Source organism: Carassius gibelio, chromosome B14 (genome assembly GCF_023724105.1).
Source record: "Carassius gibelio isolate Cgi1373 ecotype wild population from Czech Republic chromosome B14, carGib1.2-hapl.c, whole genome shotgun sequence".
Taxonomy (NCBI): Eukaryota; Metazoa; Chordata; class Actinopteri; order Cypriniformes; family Cyprinidae; genus Carassius; species Carassius gibelio.
The window spans coordinates 3,867,657-3,893,779 of record NC_068409.1 but is presented as its reverse complement, the minus strand read 5'-3'; positions in this window follow the sequence as shown (position 1 = coordinate 3,893,779).

The following is a 26,123-nucleotide window of genomic DNA, read 5'->3' as shown; positions in this document are numbered from 1 at the left end:
AATGCTGTGAACTGACAAACCTGAGCATTGAGGCTCTAACACAAGTGTATGTGCATAGGAATTCTAAGACATTGAAAACTGTCTTTCTGTCTTGCAAAAAGCATTTCTAATCACAAGACAGAGTCATCTATCATTTTGGCAAGATTTGTATTTAACATGGAATAAAGCAACATTCTCTAACTGAGAGGGATGGATTTTAGCATATTTGGGCTTGTTTCCACTTCATTTCAACAGAAACACTATTTCAGCATTAGTGATCTCAGAATGCTATGAAAAAAAAATGCAGCAACATTCTCTAACTGAGAGAGATGGTTTTTTAGCATATTTGGGCTTGTTTCCACTTCATTTCAACAGAAACACTATTTCAGCATTAGTGATCTCAGAATGCTGTGAACTGACAAACCTGAGCATTGAGGTTCTAACACAAGTTTATGTGCATAGGAATTCTAAGACATTGAAAACTGTCTTTTTGTATTGCAAAAAGCATTTCTAATCACAAGACAGAGGAATCTTTCATTTTGGCAAGATTTGTATTTGACATGGAATGAAGCAACATTCTCTAACTGCGAAAGATGGTTTTTAGCATATTTGGGCTTGTTTCCACTTCATTTCAACAGAAACACTATTTCAGCATTAGTGATCTCAGAATCCTGTGAACTGACAAACCTGAGCATTGAGGCTCTAACAAAAGTTTATGTGCATAGGCATTCTAACACATTGAATACTGTCTTTCTGTCTTGCAAAAAGCATTTCTAATCACAAGACAGAGTCATTTATCATTTTGGCAAGATTTGTATTTAACAAGGAATGAAGCAACATTCTCTAACTGAGAAAGATGGTTTTTAGCATATTTGGGCTTGTTTCCACTTCATTTCAACAGAAACACTATTTCAGCATTAGTGATCTCAGAATCCTTTGAACTGACAAACCTGAGCATTGAGGCTCTAACAAAAGTTTATGTGCATAGGCATTCTAACACATTGAATACTGTCTTTCTGTCTTGCAAAAAGCATTTCTAATCACAAGACAGAGTCATTTATCATTTTGGCAAGATTTGTATTTAACATTGAATGAAGCAACATTCTCTAACTGAGAGAGATGGTTTTTAGCATATTTGGGCTTGTTTCCACTTCATTTCAACAGAAACACTATTTCAGCATTAGTAATCTCAGAATGCTGAGAACTGACAAACCTGAGCATTGAGGCTCTAACACAAGTTTATGTGCATAGGAATTTTAAGACATTGAAAACTGTCTTTCTGTATTGCAAAAAGCATTTCTAATCACAAGACAGAGAAATCTTTCATTTTGGCAAGATTTGTATTTAACATGGAATGAAGCAACATTCTCTAACGGAGAAAGATGGTTTTTAGCATATTTGTGTTTGTTTCCACTTCATTTCAACAGAAACACTATTTCAGCATTAGTGATCTCAGAATGCTGTGAACTGACAAACCTGAGCATTGAGGCTCTAACACAAGTGTATGTGCATAGGAATTCTAAGACATTGAAAACTGTCTTTCTGTCTTGCAAAAAGCATTTCTAATCACAAGACAGAGTCATCTATCATTTTGGCAAGATTTGTATTTAACATGGAATGAAGCAACATTCTCTAACTGAGAGGGATGGATTTTAGCATATTTGGGCTTGTTTCCACTTCATTTCAACAGAAACACTATTTCAGCATTAGTGATCTCAGAATGCTGTGAACTGACAAACCTGAGCATTGAGGCTTTAACACAAGTTTATGTGCATAGGAATTCTAACACATTGAAAACTGTCTTTCTGTCTTGCAAAAAGCATTTCTAATCACAAGACAAAGTCATCTATCATTTTGGCAAGATTTGTCTTTAACATGGAATAAAGCAACATTCTCTAACTGAGAGGGATGGATTTTAGCATATTTGGGCTTGTTTCCACTTCATTTCAACAGAAACACTATTTCAGCATTAGTGATCTCAGAATGCTATGAAAAAAAAATGCAGCAACATTCTCTAACTGAGAGAGATGGTTTTTTAGCATATTTGGGCTTGTTTCCACTTCATTTCAACAGAAACACTATTTCAGCATTAGTGATCTCAGAATGCTGTGAACTGACAAACCTGAGCATTGAGGTTCTAACACAAGTTTATGTGCATAGGAATTCTAAGACATTGAAAACTGTCTTTTTGTATTGCAAAAAGCATTTCTAATCACAAGACAGAGGAATCTTTCATTTTGGCAAGATTTGTATTTGACATGGAATGAAGCAACATTCTCTAACTGCGAAAGATGGTTTTTAGCATATTTGGGCTTGTTTCCACTTCATTTCAACAGAAACACTATTTCAGCATTAGTGATCTCAGAATCCTGTGAACTGACAAACCTGAGCATTGAGGCTCTAACAAAAGTTTATGTGCATAGGCATTCTAACACATTGAATACTGTCTTTCTGTCTTGCAAAAAGCATTTCTAATCACAAGACAGAGTCATTTATCATTTTGGCAAGATTTGTATTTAACAAGGAATGAAGCAACATTCTCTAACTGAGAAAGATGGTTTTTAGCATATTTGGGCTTGTTTCCACTTCATTTCAACAGAAACACTATTTCAGCATTAGTGATCTCAGAATCCTTTGAACTGACAAACCTGAGCATTGAGGCTCTAACAAAAGTTTATGTGCATAGGCATTCTAACACATTGAATACTGTCTTTCTGTCTTGCAAAAAGCATTTCTAATCACAAGACAGAGTCATTTATCATTTTGGCAAGATTTGTATTTAACATTGAATGAAGCAACATTCTCTAACTGAGAGAGATGGTTTTTAGCATATTTGGGCTTGTTTCCACTTCATTTCAACAGAAACACTATTTCAGCATTAGTAATCTCAGAATGCTGAGAACTGACAAACCTGAGCATTGAGGCTCTAACACAAGTTTATGTGCATAGGAATTTTAAGACATTGAAAACTGTCTTTCTGTATTGCAAAAAGCATTTCTAATCACAAGACAGAGAAATCTTTCATTTTGGCAAGATTTGTATTTAACATGGAATGAAGCAACATTCTCTAACGGAGAAAGATGGTTTTTAGCATATTTGTGTTTGTTTCCACTTCATTTCAACAGAAACACTATTTCAGCATTAGTGATCTCAGAATGCTGTGAACTGACAAACCTGAGCATTGAGGCTCTAACACAAGTGTATGTGCATAGGAATTCTAAGACATTGAAAACTGTCTTTCTGTCTTGCAAAAAGCATTTCTAATCACAAGACAGAGTCATCTATCATTTTGGCAAGATTTGTATTTAACATGGAATGAAGCAACATTCTCTAACTGAGAGGGATGGATTTTAGCATATTTGGGCTTGTTTCCACTTCATTTCAACAGAAACACTATTTCAGCATTAGTGATCTCAGAATGCTGTGAACTGACAAACCTGAGCATTGAGGCTTTAACACAAGTTTATGTGCATAGGAATTCTAACACATTGAAAACTGTCTTTCTGTCTTGCAAAAAGCATTTCTAATCACAAGACAAAGTCATCTATCATTTTGGCAAGATTTGTCTTTAACATGGAATGAAGCAACATTCTCTAACTGAGAAAGATGGTTTTTAGCATATTTGGGCTTGTTTCCACTTCATTTTAATAGAAACACTATTTCAGCATTAGTGATCTCAGAATGCTGTGATCTGACAAACCTGAGCATTGAGGCTCTAACATAAGGTTATGTGCATAGGCATTCTAACACGTTGAAAACTGTCTTTCTGTCTTGAAAAAAAAACATTTCTAATCACAAGACAGAGTCATCTATCATTTTGGCAAGATTTCTATTTAACATTGAATGAAGCAACATTCGCTAACTGAGAGAGATGGTTTTTAGCATATTTGGGCTTGTTTCCACTTCATTTCAACAGAAACACTATTTCAGCATTAGTGATCTCAGAATGCTGTGAACTGACAAACCTGAGCATTGAGGCTCTGACACAAGTTTATGTGCATAGGAATTCTAACACATTGAAAACTGTCTTTCTGTCTTGCAAAAAGCATTTCTAATCACAAGACAGAGTCATCTATCATTTTGGCAAGATTTTTATTTAACATGGAATGAAGCAACATTCTCTAACTGAGAGAGATGGTTTTTAGCATATTTGGGCTTGTTTCCACTTCATTTCAACAGAAACTCTATTTCAGCATTAGTGATCTCAGAATGCTATGAAAAAAAAAAAAATGCAGCAACATTCTCTAACTGAGAGAGATGGTTTTTAGCATATTTGGGCTTGTTTCCACTTCATTTCAACAGAAACACTATTTCAGCATTAGTGATCTCAGAATCCTGTGAACTGACAAACCTGAGCATTGAGGCTTTAACACAAGTTTATGTGCATAGGAATTCTAACACATTGAAAACTGTCTTTCTGTCTTGCAAAAAACATTTCTAATCACAAGACAGAGTCATCTATCATTTTGGCAAGATTTGTCTTTAACATGGAATGAAGCAACATTCTCTAACTGAGAAAGATGGTTTTTAGCATATTTGGGCTTGTTTCCACTTCATTTTAATAGAAACACTATTTCAGCATTAGTGATCTCAGAATGCTGTGATCTGACAAACCTGAGCATTGAGGCTCTAACATAAGGTTATGTGCATAGGCATTCTAACACGTTGAAAACTGTCTTTCTGTCTTGAAAAAAAAACATTTCTAATCACAAGACAGAGTCATCTATCATTTTGGCAAGATTTCTATTTAACATTGAATGAAGCAACATTCGCTAACTGAGAGAGATGGTTTTTAGCATATTTGGGCTTGTTTCCACTTCATTTCAACAGAAACACTATTTCAGCATTAGTGATCTCAGAATGCTGTGATCTGACAAACCTGAGCATTGAGGCTCTAACACAAGTTTATGTGCATAGGAATTCTAACACATTGAAAACTGTCTTTCTGTCTTGCAAAAAGCATTTCTAATCACAAGACAGAGTAATCTATCATTTTGGCAAGATTTGTATTTAACATGGAATGAAGCAACATTCTCTAACTGAGAGAGATGGTTTTTAGCATATTTGGGCTTGTTTCCACTTCATTTCAACAGAAACTCTATTTCAGCATTAGTGATCTCAGAATGCTATGGAAAAAAAAATGCAGCAACATTCTCTAACTGAGAGAGATGGTTTTTTAGCATATTTGGGCTTGTTTCCACTTCATTTCAACAGAAACACTATTTCAGCATTAGTGATCTCAGAATGCTGTGAACTGACAAACCTGAGCATTGAGGTTCTAACACAAGTTTATGTGCATAGGAATTCTAAGACATTGAAAACTGTCTTTTTGTATTGCAAAAAGCATTTCTAATCACAAGACAGAGGAATCTTTCATTTTGGCAAGATTTGTATTTGACATGGAATGAAGCAACATTCTCTAACTGAGAAAGATGGTTTTTAGCATATTTGGGCTTGTTTCCACTTCATTTCAACAGAAACACTATTTCAGCATTAGTGATCTCAGAATCCTGTGAACTGACAAACCTGAGCATTGAGGCTCTAACAAAAGTTTATGTGCATAGGCATTCTAACACATTGAATACTGTCTTTCTGTCTTGCAAAAAGCATTTCTAATCACAAGACAGAGTCATTTATCATTTTGGCAAGATTTGTATTTAACATGGAATGAAGCAACATTCTCTAACTGAGAGAGATGGTTTTTAGCATATTTGGGCTTGTTTCCACTTCATTTCAACAGAAACACTATTTCAGCATTAGTAATCTCAGAATGCTGAGAACTGACAAACCTGAGCATTGAGGCTCTAACACAAGTTTATGTGCATAGGAATTTTAAGACATTGAAAACTGTCTTTCTGTATTGCAAAAAGCATTTCTAATCACAAGACAGAGAAATCTTTCATTTTGGCAAGATTTGTATTTAACATGGAATGAAGCAACGTTCTCTAACGGAGAAAGATGGTTTTTAGCATATTTGTGTTTGTTTCCACTTCATTTCAACAGAAACACTATTTCAGCATTAGTGATCTCAGAATGCTGTGAACTGACAAACCTGAGCATTGAGGCTCTAACACAAGTGTATGTGCATAGGAATTCTAAGACATTGAAAACTGTCTTTCTGTCTTGCAAAAAGCATTTCTAATCACAAGACAGAGTCATCTATCATTTTGGCAAGATTTGTATTTAACATGGAATGAAGCAACATTCTCTAACTGAGAGGGATGGATTTTAGCATATTTGGGCTTGTTTCCACTTCATTTCAACAGAAACACTATTTCAGCATTAGTGATCTCAGAATGCTGTGAACTGACAAACCTGAGCATTGAGGCTTTAACACAAGTTTATGTGCATAGGAATTCTAACACATTGAAAACTGTCTTTCTGTCTTGCAAAAAGCATTTCTAATCACAAGACAGAGTCATCTATCATTTTGGCAAGATTTGTCTTTAACATGGAATGAAGCAACATTCTCTAACTGAGAAAGATGGTTTTTAGCATATTTGGGCTTGTTTCCACTTCATTTTAATAGAAACACTATTTCAGCATTAGTGATCTCAGAATGCTGTGATCTGACAAACCTGAGCATTGAGGCTCTAACATAAGGTTATGTGCATAGGCATTCTAACACGTTGAAAACTGTCTTTCTGTCTTGGAAAAAAAAAACATTTCTAATCACAAGACAGAGTCATCTATCATTTTGGCAAGATTTCTATTTAACATTGAATGAAGCAACATTCGCTAACTGAGAGAGATGGTTTTTAGCATATTTGGGCTTGTTTCCACTTCATTTCAACAGAAACACTATTTCAGCATTAGTGATCTCAGAATGCTGTGATCTGACAAACCTGAGCATTGAGGCTCTAACACAAGTTTATGTGCATAGGAATTCTAACACATTGAAAACTGTCTTTCTGTCTTGCAAAAAGCATTTCTAATCACAAGACAGAGTAATCTATCATTTTGGCAAGATTTGTATTTAACATGGAATGAAGCAACATTCTCTAACTGAGAGAGATGGTTTTTAGCATATTTGGGCTTGTTTCCACTTCATTTCAACAGAAACTCTATTTCAGCATTAGTGATCTCAGAATGCTATGAAAAAAAAAATGCAGCAACATTCTCTAACTGAGAGAGATGGTTTTTTAGCATATTTGGGCTTGTTTCCACTTCATTTCAACAGAAACACTATTTCAGCATTAGTGATCTCAGAATGCTGTGAACTGACAAACCTGAGCATTGAGGTTCTAACACAAGTTTATGTGCATAGGAATTCTAAGACATTGAAAACTGTCTTTTTGTATTGCAAAAAGCATTTCTAATCACAAGACAGAGGAATCTTTCATTTTGGCAAGATTTGTATTTGACATGGAATGAAGCAACATTCTCTAACTGAGAAAGATGGTTTTTAGCATATTTGGGCTTGTTTCCACTTCATTTCAACAGAAACACTATTTCAGCATTAGTGATCTCAGAATCCTGTGAACTGACAAACCTGAGCATTGAGGCTCTAACAAAAGTTTATGTGCATAGGCATTCTAACACATTGAATACTGTCTTTCTGTCTTGCAAAAAGCATTTCTAATCACAAGACAGAGTCATTTATCATTTTGGCAAGATTTGTATTTAACATGGAATGAAGCAACATTCTCTAACTGAGAGAGATGGTTTTTAGCATATTTGGGCTTGTTTCCACTTCATTTCAACAGAAACACTATTTCAGCATTAGTAATCTCAGAATGCTGAGAACTGACAAACCTGAGCATTGAGGCTCTAACACAAGTTTATGTGCATAGGAATTTTAAGACATTGAAAACTGTCTTTCTGTATTGCAAAAAGCATTTCTAATCACAAGACAGAGAAATCTTTCATTTTGGCAAGATTTGTATTTAACATGGAATGAAGCAACATTCTCTAACGGAGAAAGATGGTTTTTAGCATATTTGTGTTTGTTTCCACTTCATTTCAACAGAAACACTATTTCAGCATTAGTGATCTCAGAATGCTGTGAACTGACAAACCTGAGCATTGAGGCTCTAACACAAGTGTATGTGCATAGGAATTCTAAGACATTGAAAACTGTCTTTCTGTCTTGCAAAAAGCATTTCTAATCACAAGACAGAGTCATCTATCATTTTGGCAAGATTTGTATTTAACATGGAATGAAGCAACATTCTCTAACTGAGAAAGATGGTTTTTAGCATATTTGGGCTTGTTTCCACTTCATTTTAATAGAAACACTATTTCAGCATTAGTGATCTCAGAATGCTGTGATCTGACAAACCTGAGCATTGAGGCTCTAACATAAGGTTATGTGCATAGGCATTCTAACACGTTGAAAACTGTCTTTCTGTCTTGAAAAAAAAACATTTCTAATCACAAGACAGAGTCATCTATCATTTTGGCAAGATTTCTATTTAACATTGAATGAAGCAACATTCGCTAACTGAGAGAGATGGTTTTTAGCATATTTGGGCTTGTTTCCACTTCATTTCAACAGAAACACTATTTCAGCATTAGTGATCTCAGAATGCTGTGAACTGACAAACCTGAGCATTGAGGCTCTGACACAAGTTTATGTGCATAGGAATTCTAACACATTGAAAACTGTCTTTCTGTCTTGCAAAAAGCATTTCTAATCACAAGACAGAGTCATCTATCATTTTGGCAAGATTTGTATTTAACATGGAATGAAGCAACATTCTCTAACTGAGAGAGATGGTTTTTAGCATATTTGGGCTTGTTTCCACTTCATTTCAACAGAAACTCTATTTCAGCATTAGTGATCTCAGAATGCTATGAAAAAAAAAAAAAAATGCAGCAACATTCTCTAACTGAGAGAGATGGTTTTTAGCATATTTGGGCTTGTTTCCACTTCATTTCAACAGAAACACTATTTCAGCATTAGTGATCTCAGAATCCTGTGAACTGACAAACCTGAGCATTGAGGCTTTAACACAAGTTTATGTGCATAGGAATTCTAACACATTGAAAACTGTCTTTCTGTCTTGCAAAAATCATTTCTAATCACAAGACAGAGTCATCTATCATTTTGGCAAGATTTGTCTTTAACATGGAATGAAGCAACATTCTCTAACTGAGAAAGATGGTTTTTAGCATATTTGGGCTTGTTTCCACTTCATTTTAATAGAAACACTATTTCAGCATTAGTGATCTCAGAATGCTGTGATCTGACAAACCTGAGCATTGAGGCTCTAACATAAGGTTATGTGCATAGGCATTCTAACACGTTGAAAACTGTCTTTCTGTCTTGAAAAAAAAACATTTCTAATCACAAGACAGAGTCATCTATCATTTTGGCAAGATTTCTATTTAACATTGAATGAAGCAACATTCGCTAACTGAGAGAGATGGTTTTTAGCATATTTGGGCTTGTTTCCACTTCATTTCAACAGAAACACTATTTCAGCATTAGTGATCTCAGAATGCTGTGATCTGACAAACCTGAGCATTGAGGCTCTAACACAAGTTTATGTGCATAGGAATTCTAACACATTGAAAACTGTCTTTCTGTCTTGCAAAAAGCATTTCTAATCACAAGACAGAGTAATCTATCATTTTGGCAAGATTTGTATTTAACATGGAATGAAGCAACATTCTCTAACTGAGAGAGATGGTTTTTAGCATATTTGGGCTTGTTTCCACTTCATTTCAACAGAAACTCTATTTCAGCATTAGTGATCTCAGAATGCTATGAAAAAAAAAAATGCAGCAACATTCTCTAACTGAGAGAGATGGTTTTTTAGCATATTTGGGCTTGTTTCCACTTCATTTCAACAGAAACACTATTTCAGCATTAGTGATCTCAGAATGCTGTGAACTGACAAACCTGAGCATTGAGGTTCTAACACAAGTTTATGTGCATAGGAATTCTAAGACATTGAAAACTGTCTTTTTGTATTGCAAAAAGCATTTCTAATCACAAGACAGAGGAATCTTTCATTTTGGCAAGATTTGTATTTGACATGGAATGAAGCAACATTCTCTAACTGAGAAAGATGGTTTTTAGCATATTTGGGCTTGTTTCCACTTCATTTCAACAGAAACACTATTTCAGCATTAGTGATCTCAGAATCCTGTGAACTGACAAACCTGAGCATTGAGGCTCTAACAAAAGTTTATGTGCATAGGCATTCTAACACATTGAATACTGTCTTTCTGTCTTGCAAAAAGCATTTCTAATCACAAGACAGAGTCATTTATCATTTTGGCAAGATTTGTATTTAACATGGAATGAAGCAACATTCTCTAACTGAGAGAGATGGTTTTTAGCATATTTGGGCTTGTTTCCACTTCATTTCAACAGAAACACTATTTCAGCATTAGTAATCTCAGAATGCTGAGAACTGACAAACCTGAGCATTGAGGCTCTAACACAAGTTTATGTGCATAGGAATTTTAAGACATTGAAAACTGTCTTTCTGTATTGCAAAAAGCATTTCTAATCACAAGACAGAGAAATCTTTCCTTTTGGCAAGATTTGTATTTAACATGGAATGAAGCAACATTCTCTAACGGAGAAAGATGGTTTTTAGCATATTTGTGTTTGTTTCCACTTCATTTCAACAGAAACACTATTTCAGCATTAGTGATCTCAGAATGCTGTGAACTGACAAACCTGAGCATTGAGGCTCTAACACAAGTGTATGTGCATAGGAATTCTAAGACATTGAAAACTGTCTTTCTGTCTTGCAAAAAGCATTTCTAATCACAAGACAGAGTCATCTATCATTTTGGCAAGATTTGTATTTAACATGGAATAAAGCAACATTCTCTAACTGAGAGGGATGGATTTTAGCATATTTGGGCTTGTTTCCACTTCATTTCAACAGAAACACTATTTCAGCATTAGTGATCTCAGAATGCTATGAAAAAAAAATGCAGCAACATTCTCTAACTGAGAGAGATGGTTTTTTAGCATATTTGGGCTTGTTTCCACTTCATTTCAACAGAAACACTATTTCAGCATTAGTGATCTCAGAATGCTGTGAACTGACAAACCTGAGCATTGAGGTTCTAACACAAGTTTATGTGCATAGGAATTCTAAGACATTGAAAACTGTCTTTTTGTATTGCAAAAAGCATTTCTAATCACAAGACAGAGGAATCTTTCATTTTGGCATGATTTGTATTTGACATGGAATGAAGCAACATTCTCTAACTGCGAAAGATGGTTTTTAGCATATTTGGGCTTGTTTCCACTTCATTTCAACAGAAACACTATTTCAGCATTAGTGATCTCAGAATCCTGTGAACTGACAAACCTGAGCATTGAGGCTCTAACAAAAGTTTATGTGCATAGGCATTCTAACACATTGAATACTGTCTTTCTGTCTTGCAAAAAGCATTTCTAATCACAAGACAGAGTCATTTATCATTTTGGCAAGATTTGTATTTAACAAGGAATGAAGCAACATTCTCTAACTGAGAGAGATGGTTTTTAGCATATTTGGGCTTGTTTCCACTTCATTTCAACAGAAACACTATTTCAGCATTAGTAATCTCAGAATGCTGAGAACTGACAAACCTGAGCATTGAGGCTCTAACACAAGTTTATGTGCATAGGAATTTTAAGACATTGAAAACTGTCTTTCTGTATTGCAAAAAGCATTTCTAATCACAAGACAGAGAAATCTTTCATTTTGGCAAGATTTGTATTTAACATGGAATGAAGCAACATTCTCTAACGGAGAAAGATGGTTTTTAGCATATTTGTGTTTGTTTCCACTTCATTTCAACAGAAACACTATTTCAGCATTAGTGATCTCAGAATGCTGTGAACTGACAAACCTGAGCATTGAGGCTCTAACACAAGTGTATGTGTATAGGAATTCTAAGACATTGAAAACTGTCTTTCTGTCTTGCAAAAAGCATTTCTAATCACAAGACAGAGTCATCTATCATTTTGGCAAGATTTGTATTTAACATGGAATGAAGCAACATTCTCTAACTGAGAGGGATGGATTTTAGCATATTTGGGCTTGTTTCCACTTCATTTCAACAGAAACACTATTTCAGCATTAGTGATCTCAGAATGCTGTGAACTGACAAACCTGAGCATTGAGGCTTTAACACAAGTTTATGTGCATAGGAATTCTAACACATTGAAAACTGTCTTTCTGTCTTGCAAAAAGCATTTCTAATCACAAGACAGAGTCATCTATCATTTTGGCAAGATTTGTCTTTAACATGGAATGAAGCAACATTCTCTAACTGAGAAAGATGGTTTTTAGCATATTTGGGCTTGTTTCCACTTCATTTTAATAGAAACACTATTTCAGCATTAGTGATCTCAGAATGCTGTGATCTGACAAACCTGAGCATTGAGGCTCTAACATAAGGTTATGTGCATAGGCATTCTAACACGTTGAAAACTGTCTTTCTGTCTTGAAAAAAAAACATTTCTAATCACAAGACAGAGTCATCTATCATTTTGGCAAGATTTCTATTTAACATTGAATAAAGCAACATTCGCTAACTGAGAAAGATGGTTTTTAGCATATTTGGGCTTGTTTCCACTTCATTTCAACAGAAACACTATTTCAGCATTAGTGATCTCAGAATGCTGTGATCTGACAAACCTGAGCATTGAGGCTCTAACACAAGTTTATGTGCATAGGAATTCTAACACATTGAAAACTGTCTTTCTGTCTTGCAAAAAGCATTTCTAATCACAAGACAGAGTCATCTATCATTTTGGCAAGATTTGTATTTAACATGGAATGAAGCAACATTCTCTAACTGAGAGAGATGGTTTTTAGCATATTTGGGCTTGTTTCCACTTCATTTTAATAGAAACACTATTTCAGCATTAGTGATCTCAGAATGCTGTGATCTGACAAACCTGAGCATTGAGGCTCTAACACAAGTTTATGTGCATAGGAATTCTAACACATTGAAAACTGTCTTTCTGTCTTGCAAAAAGCATTTCTAATCACAAGACAGAGTCATCTATCATTTTGGCAAGATTTGTATTTAACATGGAATGAAGCAACATTCTCTAACTGAGAGAGATGGTTTTTAGCATATTTGGGCTTGTTTCCACTTCATTTCAACAGAAACTCTATTTCAGCATTAGTGATCTCAGAATGCTATGAAAAAAAAAATGCAGCAACATTCTCTAACTGAGAGAGATGGTTTTTAGCATATTTGGGCTTGTTTCCACTTCATTTCAACAGAAACACTATTTCAGCATTAGTGATCTCAGAATGCTGTGAACTGACAAACCTGAGCATTGAGGTTCTAACACAAGTTTATGTGCATAGGAATTCTAAGACATTGAAAACTGTCTTTTTGTATTGCAAAAAGCATTTCTAATCACAAGACAGAGGAATCTTTCATTTTGGCAAGATTTGTATTTGACATGGAATGAAGCAACATTCTCTAACTGAGAAAGATGGTTTTTAGCATATTTGGGCTTGTTTCCACTTCATTTCAACAGAAACACTATTTCAGCATTAGTAATCTCAGAATGCTGAGAACTGACAAACCTGAGCATTGAGGCTCTAACACAAGTTTATGTGCATAGGAATTTTAAGACATTGAAAACTGTCTTTCTGTATTGCAAAAAGCATTTCTAATCACAAGACAGAGTCATCTATCATTTTGGCAAGATTTGTATTTAACATGGAATGAAGCAACATTCTCTAACTAAGAGAGATGGTTTTTAGCATATTTGGGCTTGTTTCCACTTCATTTCAACAGAAACACTATTTCAGCATTAGTGATCTCAGAATCCTGTGAACTGACAAACCTGAGCATTGAGGCTCTAACAAAAGTTTATGTGCATAGGCATTCTAACACATTGAATACTGTCTTTCTGTCTTGCAAAAAGCATTTCTAATCACAAGACAGAGTCATTTATCATTTTGGCAAGATTTGTATTTAACATTGAATGAAGCAACATTCTCTAACTGAGAGAGATGGTTTTTAGCATATTTGGGCTTGTTTCCACTTCATTTCAACAGAAACACTATTTCAGCATTAGTAATCTCAGAATGCTGAGAACTGACAAACCTGAGCATTGAGGCTCTAACACAAGTTTATGTGCATAGGAATTTTAAGACATTGAAAACTGTCTTTCTGTATTGCAAAAAGCATTTCTAATCACAAGACAGAGAAATCTTTCATTTTGGCAAGATTTGTATTTAACATGGAATGAAGCAACATTCTCTAACGGAGAAAGATGGTTTTTAGCATATTTGTGTTTGTTTCAACTTCATTTCAACAGAAACACTATTTCAGCATTAGTGATCTCAGAATGCTGTGAACTGACAAACCTGAGCATTGAGGCTCTAACACAAGTGTATGTGCATAGGAATTCTAAGACATTGAAAACTGTCTTTCTGTCTTGCAAAAAGCATTTCTAATCACAAGACAGAGTCATCTATCATTTTGGCAAGATTTGTATTTAACATGGAATGAAGCAACATTCTCTAACTGAGAGGGATGGATTTTAGCATATTTGGGCTTGTTTCCACTTCATTTCAACAGAAACACTATTTCAGCATTAGTGATCTCAGAATGCTGTGAACTGACAAACCTGAGCATTGAGGCTTTAACACAAGTTTATGTGCATAGGAATTCTAACACATTGAAAACTGTCTTTCTGTCTTGCAAAAAGCATTTCTAATCACAAGACAAAGTCATCTATCATTTTGGCAAGATTTGTCTTTAACATGGAATGAAGCAACATTCTCTAACTGAGAAAGATGGTTTTTAGCATATTTGGGCTTGTTTCCACTTCATTTTAATAGAAACACTATTTCAGCATTAGTGATCTCAGAATGCTGTGATCTGACAAACCTGAGCATTGAGGCTCTAACATAAGGTTATGTGCATAGGCATTCTAACACGTTGAAAACTGTCTTTCTGTCTTGAAAAAAAAACATTTCTAATCACAAGACAGAGTCATCTATCATTTTGGCAAGATTTCTATTTAACATTGAATGAAGCAACATTCGCTAACTGAGAGAGATGGTTTTTAGCATATTTGGGCTTGTTTCCACTTCATTTCAACAGAAACACTATTTCAGCATTAGTGATCTCAGAATGCTGTGAACTGACAAACCTGAGCATTGAGGCTCTGACACAAGTTTATGTGCATAGGAATTCTAACACATTGAAAACTGTCTTTCTGTCTTGCAAAAAGCATTTCTAATCACAAGACAGAGTCATCTATCATTTTGGCAAGATTTTTATTTAACATGGAATGAAGCAACATTCTCTAACTGAGAGAGATGGTTTTTAGCATATTTGGGCTTGTTTCCACTTCATTTCAACAGAAACTCTATTTCAGCATTAGTGATCTCAGAATGCTATGAAAAAAAAAAAATGCAGCAACATTCTCTAACTGAGAGAGATGGTTTTTAGCATATTTGGGCTTGTTTCCACTTCATTTCAACAGAAACACTATTTCAGCATTAGTGATCTCAGAATCCTGTGAACTGACAAACCTGAGCATTGAGGCTTTAACACAAGTTTATGTGCATAGGAATTCTAACACATTGAAAACTGTCTTTCTGTCTTGCAAAAATCATTTCTAATCACAAGACAGAGTCATCTATCATTTTGGCAAGATTTGTCTTTAACATGGAATGAAGCAACATTCTCTAACTGAGAAAGATGGTTTTTAGCATATTTGGGCTTGTTTCCACTTCATTTTAATAGAAACACTATTTCAGCATTAGTGATCTCAGAATGCTGTGATCTGACAAACCTGAGCATTGAGGCTCTAACATAAGGTTATGTGCATAGGCATTCTAACACGTTGAAAACTGTCTTTCTGTCTTGAAAAAAAAACATTTCTAATCACAAGACAGAGTCATCTATCATTTTGGCAAGATTTCTATTTAACATTGAATGAAGCAACATTCGCTAACTGAGAGAGATGGTTTTTAGCATATTTGGGCTTGTTTCCACTTCATTTCAACAGAAACACTATTTCAGCATTAGTGATCTCAGAATGCTGTGATCTGACAAACCTGAGCATTGAGGCTCTAACACAAGTTTATGTGCATAGGAATTCTAACACATTGAAAACTGTCTTTCTGTCTTGCAAAAAGCATTTCTAATCACAAGACAGAGTAATCTATCATTTTGGCAAGATTTGTATTTAACATGGAATGAAGCAACATTCTCTAACTGAGAGAGATGGTTTTTAGCATATTTGGGCTTGTTTCCACTTCATTTCAACAGAAACTCTATTTCAGCATTAGTGATCTCAGAATGCTATGAAAAAAAAAATGCAGCAACATTCTCTAACTGAGAGAGATGGTTTTTTAGCATATTTGGGCTTGTTTCCACTTCATTTCAACAGAAACACTATTTCAGCATTAGTGATCTCAGAATGCTGTGAACTGACAAACCTGAGCATTGAGGTTCTAACACAAGTTTATGTGCATAGGAATTCTAAGACATTGAAAACTGTCTTTTTGTATTGCAAAAAGCATTTCTAATCACAAGACAGAGGAATCTTTCATTTTGGCAAGATTTGTATTTGACATGGAATGAAGCAACATTCTCTAACTGAGAAAGATGGTTTTTAGCATATTTGGGCTTGTTTCCACTTCATTTCAACAGAAACACTATTTCAGCATTAGTGATCTCAGAATCCTGTGAACTGACAAACCTGAGCATTGAGGCTCTAACAAAAGTTTATGTGCATAGGCATTCTAACACATTGAATACTGTCTTTCTGTCTTGCAAAAAGCATTTCTAATCACAAGACAGAGTCATTTATCATTTTGGCAAGATTTGTATTTAACATGGAATGAAGCAACATTCTCTAACTGAGAGAGATGGTTTTTAGCATATTTGGGCTTGTTTCCACTTCATTTCAACAGAAACACTATTTCAGCATTAGTAATCTCAGAATGCTGAGAACTGACAAACCTGAGCATTGAGGCTCTAACACAAGTTTATGTGCATAGGAATTTTAAGACATTGAAAACTGTCTTTCTGTATTGCAAAAAGCATTTCTAATCACAAGACAGAGAAATCTTTCATTTTGGCAAGATTTGTATTTAACATGGAATGAAGCAACGTTCTCTAACGGAGAAAGATGGTTTTTAGCATATTTGTGTTTGTTTCCACTTCATTTCAACAGAAACACTATTTCAGCATTAGTGATCTCAGAATGCTGTGAACTGACAAACCTGAGCATTGAGGCTCTAACACAAGTGTATGTGCATAGGAATTCTAAGACATTGAAAACTGTCTTTCTGTCTTGCAAAAAGCATTTCTAATCACAAGACAGAGTCATCTATCATTTTGGCAAGATTTGTATTTAACATGGAATGAAGCAACATTCTCTAACTGAGAGGGATGGATTTTAGCATATTTGGGCTTGTTTCCACTTCATTTCAACAGAAACACTATTTCAGCATTAGTGATCTCAGAATGCTGTGAACTGACAAACCTGAGCATTGAGGCTTTAACACAAGTTTATGTGCATAGGAATTCTAACACATTGAAAACTGTCTTTCTGTCTTGCAAAAAGCATTTCTAATCACAAGACAGAGTCATCTATCATTTTGGCAAGATTTGTCTTTAACATGGAATGAAGCAACATTCTCTAACTGAGAAAGATGGTTTTTAGCATATTTGGGCTTGTTTCCACTTCATTTTAATAGAAACACTATTTCAGCATTAGTGATCTCAGAATGCTGTGATCTGACAAACCTGAGCATTGAGGCTCTAACATAAGGTTATGTGCATAGGCATTCTAACACGTTGAAAACTGTCTTTCTGTCTTGGAAAAAAAAACATTTCTAATCACAAGACAGAGTCATCTATCATTTTGGCAAGATTTCTATTTAACATTGAATGAAGCAACATTCGCTAACTGAGAGAGATGGTTTTTAGCATATTTGGGCTTGTTTCCACTTCATTTCAACAGAAACACTATTTCAGCATTAGTGATCTCAGAATGCTGTGATCTGACAAACCTGAGCATTGAGGCTCTAACACAAGTTTATGTGCATAGGAATTCTAACACATTGAAAACTGTCTTTCTGTCTTGCAAAAAGCATTTCTAATCACAAGACAGAGTAATCTATCATTTTGGCAAGATTTGTATTTAACATGGAATGAAGCAACATTCTCTAACTGAGAGAGATGGTTTTTAGCATATTTGGGCTTGTTTCCACTTCATTTCAACAGAAACTCTATTTCAGCATTAGTGATCTCAGAATGCTATGAAAAAAAAAATGCAGCAACATTCTCTAACTGAGAGAGATGGTTTTTTAGCATATTTGGGCTTGTTTCCACTTCATTTCAACAGAAACACTATTTCAGCATTAGTGATCTCAGAATGCTGTGAACTGACAAACCTGAGCATTGAGGTTCTAACACAAGTTTATGTGCATAGGAATTCTAAGACATTGAAAACTGTCTTTTTGTATTGCAAAAAGCATTTCTAATCACAAGACAGAGGAATCTTTCATTTTGGCAAGATTTGTATTTGACATGGAATGAAGCAACATTCTCTAACTGAGAAAGATGGTTTTTAGCATATTTGGGCTTGTTTCCACTTCATTTCAACAGAAACACTATTTCAGCATTAGTGATCTCAGAATCCTGTGAACTGACAAACCTGAGCATTGAGGCTCTAACAAAAGTTTATGTGCATAGGCATTCTAACACATTGAATACTGTCTTTCTGTCTTGCAAAAAGCATTTCTAATCACAAGACAGAGTCATTTATCATTTTGGCAAGATTTGTATTTAACATGGAATGAAGCAACATTCTCTAACTGAGAGAGATGGTTTTTAGCATATTTGGGCTTGTTTCCACTTCATTTCAACAGAAACACTATTTCAGCATTAGTAATCTCAGAATGCTGAGAACTGACAAACCTGAGCATTGAGGCTCTAACACAAGTTTATGTGCATAGGAATTTTAAGACATTGAAAACTGTCTTTCTGTATTGCAAAAAGCATTTCTAATCACAAGACAGAGAAATCTTTCATTTTGGCAAGATTTGTATTTAACATGGAATGAAGCAACATTCTCTAACGGAGAAAGATGGTTTTTAGCATATTTGTGTTTGTTTCCACTTCATTTCAACAGAAACACTATTTCAGCATTAGTGATCTCAGAATGCTGTGAACTGACAAACCTGAGCATTGAGGCTCTAACACAAGTGTATGTGCATAGGAATTCTAAGACATTGAAAACTGTCTTTCTGTCTTGCAAAAAGCATTTCTAATCACAAGACAGAGTCATCTATCATTTTGGCAAGATTTGTATTTAACATGGAATGAAGCAACATTCTCTAACTGAGAGGGATGGATTTTAGCATATTTGGGCTTGTTTCCACTTCATTTCAACAGAAACACTATTTCAGCATTAGTGATCTCAGAATGCTGTGAACTGACAAACCTGAGCATTGAGGCTTTAACACAAGTTTATGTGCATAGGAATTCTAACACATTGAAAACTGTCTTTCTGTCTTGCAAAAAGCATTTCTAATCACAAGACAAAGTCATCTATCATTTTGGCAAGATTTGTCTTTAACATGGAATGAAGCAACATTCTCTAACTGAAAAAGATGGTTTTTAGCATATTTGGGCTTGTTTCCACTTCATTTTAATAGAAACACTATTTCAGCATTAGTGATCTCAGAATGCTGTGATCTGACAAACCTGAGCATTGAGGCTCTAACATAAGGTTATGTGCATAGGCATTCTAACACGTTGAAAACTGTCTTTCTGTCTTGAAAAAAAAACATTTCTAATCACAAGACAGAGTCATCTATCATTTTGGCAAGATTTCTATTTAACATTGAATGAAGCAACATTCGCTAACTGAGAGAGATGGTTTTTAGCATATTTGGGCTTGTTTCCACTTCATTTCAACAGAAACACTATTTCAGCATTAGTGATCTCAGAATGCTGTGAACTGACAAACCTGAGCATTGAGGCTCTGACACAAGTTTATGTGCATAGGAATTCTAACACATTGAAAACTGTCTTTCTGTCTTGCAAAAAGCATTTCTAATCACAAGACAGAGTCATCTATCATTTTGGCAAGATTTTTATTTAACATGGAATGAAGCAACATTCTCTAACTGAGAGAGATGGTTTTTAGCATATTTGGGCTTGTTTCCACTTCATTTCAACAGAAACTCTATTTCAGCATTAGTGATCTCAGAATGCTATGAAAAAAAAAAAAATGCAGCAACATTCTCTAACTGAGAGAGATGGTTTTTAGCATATTTGGGCTTGTTTCCACTTCATTTCAACAGAAACACTATTTCAGCATTAGTGATCTCAGAATCCTGTGAACTGACAAACCTGAGCATTGAGGCTTTAACACAAGTTTATGTGCATAGGAATTCTAACACATTGAAAACTGTCTTTCTGTCTTGCAAAAAACATTTCTAATCACAAGACAGAGTCATCTATCATTTTGGCAAGATTTGTCTTTAACATGGAATGAAGCAACATTCTCTAACTGAGAAAGATGGTTTTTAGCATATTTGGGCTTGTTTCCACTTCATTTTAATAGAAACACTATTTCAGCATTAGTGATCTCAGAATGCTGTGATCTGACAAACCTGAGCATTGAGGCTCTAACATAAGGTTATGTGCATAGGCATTCTAACACGTTGAAAACTGTCTTTCTGTCTTGAAAAAAAAACATTTCTAATCACAAGACAGAGTCATCTATCATTTTGGCAAGATTTCTATTTAACATTGAATGAAGCAACATTCGCTAACTGAGAGAGATGGTTTTTAGCATATTTGGGCTTGTTTCCACTTCATTTCAACAGAAACACTATTTCAGCATTAGTGATCTCAGAATGCTGTGATCTGACAAACCTGAGCATTGAGGCTCTAACACAAGTTTATGTGCATAGGAATTCTAACACATTGAAAACTGTCTTTCTGTCTTGCAAAAAGCATTTCTAATCACAAGACAGAGTAATCTATCATTTTGGCAAGATTTGTATTTAACATGGAATGAAGCAACATTCTCTAACTGAGAGAGATGGTTTTTAGCATATTTGGGCTTGTTTCCACTTCATTTCAACAGAAACTCTATTTCAGCATTAGTGATCTCAGAATGCTATGAAAAAAAAAATGCAGCAACATTCTCTAACTGAGAGAGATGGTTTTTTAGCATATTTGGGCTTGTTTCCACTTCATTTCAACAGAAACACTATTTCAGCATTAGTGATCTCAGAATGCTGTGAACTGACAAACCTGAGCATTGAGGTTCTAACACAAGTTTATGTGCATAGGAATTCTAAGACATTGAAAACTGTCTTTTTGTATTGCAAAAAGCATTTCTAATCACAAGACAGAGGAATCTTTCATTTTGGCAAGATTTGTATTTGACATGGAATGAAGCAACATTCTCTAACTGAGAAAGATGGTTTTTAGCATATTTGGGCTTGTTTCCACTTCATTTCAACAGAAACACTATTTCAGCATTAGTGATCTCAGAATCCTGTGAACTGACAAACCTGAGCATTGAGGCTCTAACAAAAGTTTATGTGCATAGGCATTCTAACACATTGAATACTGTCTTTCTGTCTTGCAAAAAGCATTTCTAATCACAAGACAGAGTCATTTATCATTTTGGCAAGATTTGTATTTAACATGGAATGAAGCAACATTCTCTAACTGAGAGAGATGGTTTTTAGCATATTTGGGCTTGTTTCCACTTCATTTCAACAGAAACACTATTTCAGCATTAGTAATCTCAGAATGCTGAGAACTGACAAACCTGAGCATTGAGGCTCTAACACAAGTTTATGTGCATAGGAATTTTAAGACATTGAAAACTGTCTTTCTGTATTGCAAAAAGCATTTCTAATCACAAGACAGAGAAATCTTTCATTTTGGCAAGATTTGTATTTAACATGGAATGAAGCAACGTTCTCTAACGGAGAAAGATGGTTTTTAGCATATTTGTGTTTGTTTCCACTTCATTTCAACAGAAACACTATTTCAGCATTAGTGATCTCAGAATGCTGTGAACTGACAAACCTGAGCATTGAGGCTCTAACACAAGTGTATGTGCATAGGAATTCTAAGACATTGAAAACTGTCTTTCTGTCTTGCAAAAAGCATTTCTAATCACAAGACAGAGTCATCTATCATTTTGGCAAGATTTGTATTTAACATGGAATGAAGCAACATTCTCTAACTGAGAGGGATGGATTTTAGCATATTTGGGCTTGTTTCCACTTCATTTCAACAGAAACACTATTTCAGCATTAGTGATCTCAGAATGCTGTGAACTGACAAACCTGAGCATTGAGGCTTTAACACAAGTTTATGTGCATAGGAATTCTAACACATTGAAAACTGTCTTTCTGTCTTGCAAAAAGCATTTCTAATCACAAGACAGAGTCATCTATCATTTTGGCAAGATTTGTCTTTAACATGGAATGAAGCAACATTCTCTAACTGAGAAAGATGGTTTTTAGCATATTTGGGCTTGTTTCCACTTCATTTTAATAGAAACACTATTTCAGCATTAGTGATCTCAGAATGCTGTGATCTGACAAACCTGAGCATTGAGGCTCTAACATAAGGTTATGTGCATAGGCATTCTAACACGTTGAAAACTGTCTTTCTGTCTTGGAAAAAAAAACATTTCTAATCACAAGACAGAGTCATCTATCATTTTGGCAAGATTTCTATTTAACATTGAATGAAGCAACATTCGCTAACTGAGAGAGATGGTTTTTAGCATATTTGGGCTTGTTTCCACTTCATTTCAACAGAAACACTATTTCAGCATTAGTGATCTCAGAATGCTGTGATCTGACAAACCTGAGCATTGAGGCTCTAACACAAGTTTATGTGCATAGGAATTCTAACACATTGAAAACTGTCTTTCTGTCTTGCAAAAAGCATTTCTAATCACAAGACAGAGTAATCTATCATTTTGGCAAGATTTGTATTTAACATGGAATGAAGCAACATTCTCTAACTGAGAGAGATGGTTTTTAGCATATTTGGGCTTGTTTCCACTTCATTTCAACAGAAACTCTATTTCAGCATTAGTGATCTCAGAATGCTATGAAAAAAAAAATGCAGCAACATTCTCTAACTGAGAGAGATGGTTTTTTAGCATATTTGGGCTTGTTTCCACTTCATTTCAACAGAAACACTATTTCAGCATTAGTGATCTCAGAATGCTGTGAACTGACAAACCTGAGCATTGAGGTTCTAACACAAGTTTATGTGCATAGGAATTCTAAGACATTGAAAACTGTCTTTTTGTATTGCAAAAAGCATTTCTAATCACAAGACAGAGGAATCTTTCATTTTGGCAAGATTTGTATTTGACATGGAATGAAGCAACATTCTCTAACTGAGAAAGATGGTTTTTAGCATATTTGGGCTTGTTTCCACTTCATTTCAACAGAAACACTATTTCAGCATTAGTGATCTCAGAATCCTGTGAACTGACAAACCTGAGCATTGAGGCTCTAACAAAAGTTTATGTGCATAGGCATTCTAACACATTGAATACTGTCTTTCTGTCTTGCAAAAAGCATTTCTAATCACAAGACAGAGTCATTTATCATTTTGGCAAGATTTGTATTTAACATGGAATGAAGCAACATTCTCTAACTGAGAGAGATGGTTTTTAGCATATTTGGGCTTGTTTCCACTTCATTTCAACAGAAACACTATTTCAGCATTAGTAATCTCAGAATGCTGAGAACTGACAAACCTGAGCATTGAGGCTCTAACACAAGTTTATGTGCATAGGAATTTTAAGACATTGAAAACTGTCTTTCTGTATTGCAAAAAGCATTTCTAATCACAAGACAGAGAAATCTTTCATTTTGGCAAGATTTGTATTTAACATGGAATGAAGCAACATTCTCTAACGGAGAAAGATGGTTTTTAGCATATTTGTGTTTGTTTCCACTTCATTTCAACAGAAACACTATTTCAGCATTAGTGATCTCAGAATGCTGTGAACTGACAAACCTGAGCATTGAGGCTCTAACACAAGTGTATGTGCATAGGAATTCTAAGACATTGAAAACTGTCTTTCTGTCTTGCAAAAAGCATTTCTAATCACAAGACAGAGTCATCTATCATTTTGGCAAGATTTGTATTTAACATGGAATGAAGCAACATTCTCTAACTGAGAAAGATGGTTTTTAGCATATTTGGGCTTGTTTCCACTTCATTTTAATAGAAACACTATTTCAGCATTAGTGATCTCAGAATGCTGTGATCTGACAAACCTGAGCATTGAGGCTCTAACATAAGGTTATGTGCATAGGCATTCTAACACGTTGAAAACTGTCTTTCTGTCTTGAAAAAAAAACATTTCTAATCACAAGACAGAGTCATCTATCATTTTGGCAAGATTTCTATTTAACATTGAATGAAGCAACATTCGCTAACTGAGAGAGATGGTTTTTAGCATATTTGGGCTTGTTTCCACTTCATTTCAACAGAAACACTATTTCAGCATTAGTGATCTCAGAATGCTGTGAACTGACAAACCTGAGCATTGAGGCTCTGACACAAGTTTATGTGCATAGGAATTCTAACACATTGAAAACTGTCTTTCTGTCTTGCAAAAAGCATTTCTAATCACAAGACAGAGTCATCTATCATTTTGGCAAGATTTGTATTTAACATGGAATGAAGCAACATTCTCTAACTGAGAGAGATGGTTTTTAGCATATTTGGGCTTGTTTCCACTTCATTTCAACAGAAACTCTATTTCAGCATTAGTGATCTCAGAATGCTATGAAAAAAAAAAAAATGCAGCAACATTCTCTAACTGAGAGAGATGGTTTTTAGCATATTTGGGCTTGTTTCCACTTCATTTCAACAGAAACACTATTTCAGCATTAGTGATCTCAGAATCCTGTGAACTGACAAACCTGAGCATTGAGGCTTTAACACAAGTTTATGTGCATAGGAATTCTAACACATTGAAAACTGTCTTTCTGTCTTGCAAAAATCATTTCTAATCACAAGACAGAGTCATCTATCATTTTGGCAAGATTTGTCTTTAACATGGAATGAAGCAACATTCTCTAACTGAGAAAGATGGTTTTTAGCATATTTGGGCTTGTTTCCACTTCATTTTAATAGAAACACTATTTCAGCATTAGTGATCTCAGAATGCTGTGATCTGACAAACCTGAGCATTGAGGCTCTAACATAAGGTTATGTGCATAGGCATTCTAACACGTTGAAAACTGTCTTTCTGTCTTGAAAAAAAAACATTTCTAATCACAAGACAGAGTCATCTATCATTTTGGCAAGATTTCTATTTAACATTGAATGAAGCAACATTCGCTAACTGAGAGAGATGGTTTTTAGCATATTTGGGCTTGTTTCCACTTCATTTCAACAGAAACACTATTTCAGCATTAGTGATCTCAGAATGCTGTGATCTGACAAACCTGAGCATTGAGGCTCTAACACAAGTTTATGTGCATAGGAATTCTAACACATTGAAAACTGTCTTTCTGTCTTGCAAAAAGCATTTCTAATCACAAGACAGAGTAATCTATCATTTTGGCAAGATTTGTATTTAACATGGAATGAAGCAACATTCTCTAAATGAGAGAGATGGTTTTTAGCATATTTGGGCTTGTTTCCACTTCATTTCAACAGAAACTCTATTTCAGCATTAGTGATCTCAGAATGCTATGAAAAAAAAAAATGCAGCAACATTCTCTAACTGAGAGAGATGGTTTTTTAGCATATTTGGGCTTGTTTCCACTTCATTTCAACAGAAACACTATTTCAGCATTAGTGATCTCAGAATGCTGTGAACTGACAAACCTGAGCATTGAGGTTCTAACACAAGTTTATGTGCATAGGAATTCTAAGACATTGAAAACTGTCTTTTTGTATTGCAAAAAGCATTTCTAATCACAAGACAGAGGAATCTTTCATTTTGGCAAGATTTGTATTTGACATGGAATGAAGCAACATTCTCTAACTGAGAAAGATGGTTTTTAGCATATTTGGGCTTGTTTCCACTTCATTTCAACAGAAACACTATTTCAGCATTAGTGATCTCAGAATCCTGTGAACTGACAAACCTGAGCATTGAGGCTCTAACAAAAGTTTATGTGCATAGGCATTCTAACACATTGAATACTGTCTTTCTGTCT